Source organism: Diachasma alloeum, unplaced genomic scaffold (assembly GCF_001412515.2).
Source record: "Diachasma alloeum isolate Michigan unplaced genomic scaffold, Dall2.0 Dall_scaffold_01136, whole genome shotgun sequence".
Lineage (NCBI taxonomy): Eukaryota > Metazoa > Arthropoda > Insecta > Hymenoptera > Braconidae > Diachasma > Diachasma alloeum.
Window position 1 is genome coordinate 46,969 of NW_021681246.1, and position 3,139 is coordinate 50,107.

Here is a 3,139-nt window from a genome sequence, read left to right on the forward strand (position 1 = left end):
CAATTACTTCGAAGATTATTTCAATTGCTAGCTGCAACGATGCTCTCGATGCGGATATTGTTCATGTAGCGTTAGTTTGGTTATTGATCAGATGAAGAGATTATACTGGCGACAATATGAGAGTGATCTTTCCATCTAACCCCTACTTCCCCCACCACCGACGCGCGCATGCGCGGTGGGACGGTGGTGTATCCCTCCGCGTACGGCGTGTTCAAAATACATGAAAAATAATTTCCTGTTTTGTTTTTTTCATTTTTGATGGAAAAACAATGAATTGATAACAAAATTATGAGGAAATACGTGAAAATTAATACTTAATAAATTAATAATAGTAATTGACTTGTCTAATTCTCCAACAGTTGACCAAAAGTNATTTCCAAGTCCTACAGTTCCTGTAACGTTTTGCGTCAATGTCAACAGGCTGACCCACAAGCAGGGTTGCCAGATACTTGGGAAGCCGAACCGCCAATACGTGGCGCTGGTACAGCCCAAAAATAGTCCCCTCCAAAATTTTCCCCGCCAATTCCCGCCCACTTCAAACAAGAAAATTTGAAAAAATTACGAATGTGAAAAATCCAGTACAGCAAATATAAACAAATAATTATAACATATTAAACTCTTTATTCTTTACATTTCCATACAAACTATATTAATATTGATAGCAATATTTTTTTGGCAACACACTTTTGGTCCCGAGTCATTAAAAAGAGTACGAATAGAATAACAATATTAAGATATTCGTCAATTAAATCAAAATTCAACAATATTAGATTCTCTAGTCTTGTGTACTCCTTGTGGACTCCTCAAAAATCTCATAAGCTTCCAGGAAGGTGGAATCGATCTCAACGGTTTTCATTCCAGATATAGATGCCTCGTACATGTTTTTATTAAATCTATATAAGTCTATATAATCTATATAAGTCTTACAGCACTGGTTCATTGTTTTCATATGAACTCGTGTACGGATCAAAGCGACCAACATGGGCATGAGTAGTCGGTTACGTACTTTTGTCTTAACAGCTGTCATAATGCTGAAAACTCTTTCCACTCCAGCATTACTGATAGGCAGTGACAAAACTCTTAGAGCAAACATACTCAACTCTCCAAACGTTCTCTCCTCATTTGCATTCCTCATATTCCACACAGCAATCCAGAAATCAACCACTTTTACAGGCTCCTCGTGATTCGGCAAAATTTCACCGAGTCTCAACGATTGTAGAATCCGCCACTGCGTCTCGATAGTCTCTCGGTCCGCTCCATCACCTGCTAAGTCCCTAGGAAGATCCCTGGCTGGGATGGGATATTGGGAAAGGCAAGTCAGGGGGGAAAAATATTTCAGACTGTCAATCATACCCAGATTCTGGGGTAGCCTCTGCCACAATTCTTTGCACAGACGGATGATGAATAAAGAGGCTCTTTCCTTGATTTCATTGAGAACAGTGGTCTTCACCTGCATCTGTCTGGCAGCAATATCAAATTTTTCACCTAAATCTCGCGAATCAGTTGGAAGAAGAGAATTTCCAAANATATCATCGATGAGATCCTTGAGAAATGTTGGAGCGATGACATTTAAAATTATCTGGGACACTTTGGTGCGATGGAGTCGCAACTTTACAAATATGCCCTTTCCCACAATCCTTCAATAATTCACAGAGATGATCGATACTGTTTATTGTTCCATGAACTGCTGCATGTAGTACAAGTTTGATACCAGTGATTTTACTGTGATCACTGACATGTGCAATGCCTAGATGGAAAAATAAGAAAAATAACAATAAATTTTTATCATGGCCTGACGACAATCAACACCGAACAATATTTTTTTTATCGTTATTTTACATCGCTTCGACCTGGTTAGGGTATACTGCGATAATGATCAAGACTTTAAATGGTTAGATCGCACCATTCTACCCGGCCGGGATTTGAACTCGGAACATTTCGCATATGTGAGTCACTGAACAATAAAGAATTTAATGACATAAAACTTACCACAGTCGGCCAAACTTTTCTGTGCATACAAAATCCTCGTTTCTGCTCTTTGTTTGTGGCCAACTGTGCCTGCATGAGACTTGAGATCATTTTTGTGGGAACGAATGGTCACTCGACACCATTTACAATAGGAATGATCAGATTTTCCCAATGCTTCAGAAGCTGAACTCAGCCATCCTACAATGAACATTTCGTGGGGATGGTGATGTTGATAATAATAAGCTGTTGGTTTGTTGATGTGACAAATACTCATAACCTCAACCGTTTACCTTGGAATTCTTTCTCTTTCTCCCATTCCTCTCGATATTTTCTGACTCGAGAATCTTCCTTTTTCTCATTTTTTTGGATCGCTGGCATTTGAATTACGGTGGGAATGAATAAAAACGCGATAAAAATAAGTCCAGATAATGTATTTATCTTAATAGAACAGAGAATACCAAGAATCGAGAGGTAGTACTCGGTCAGCAACCACGTGTAGGTTATCTTCCAGAAGAATAGCCGTGAATTGTTTTAGTGGAGTCCAAGCATGTGAGTGGGAATTACGTAGAGTGGGGGTACCCTCGGAAGGATAAACTTCTACTGGATAGCCTATATCTGTTGATGCAATCGCCGCTCAGTGGCGCCAGTTGGAAACAAAAATTCCACAGATACAAATTTCACGCAGTTCCTCCCAAGCACCCACACGTTTCACACTTTGCATGACTGACTCTTCATAAAGTGCTTCTTGCCAAAGAAGTAACCTCATCACTGAAATCGAGGTTACTTCTTTGGTAAAATTTAGTATACCTCTCGTCATCTATACTATATTTTTAAAAAGCCATGCAGCCAGCATATAGCCCACTTGGCGGGTTATAGCCCGGAGTAAAAATTTGCCCGCCAAAATGTATCCCGAATAGCCCAATTGGCGGGAAATAGCCCAATCTGGCAACCCTGCCCACAAGTAACCTATTGAAGCAATGAACAGGCCGCAAAAATTCGGCGAGCTTCACTCTGTCACCGCTAGAATGCACCACGGTGGCCGAAAACTGATGACGGTATTTTTTTGGCATCAATTTCAAATACTCGAAATATAGGGAGAGAAGAGAAAAATGGGATAAATCATCAGGAGTGAGGAATGAAGATCAGATATATGTAATACAAACTACCACCG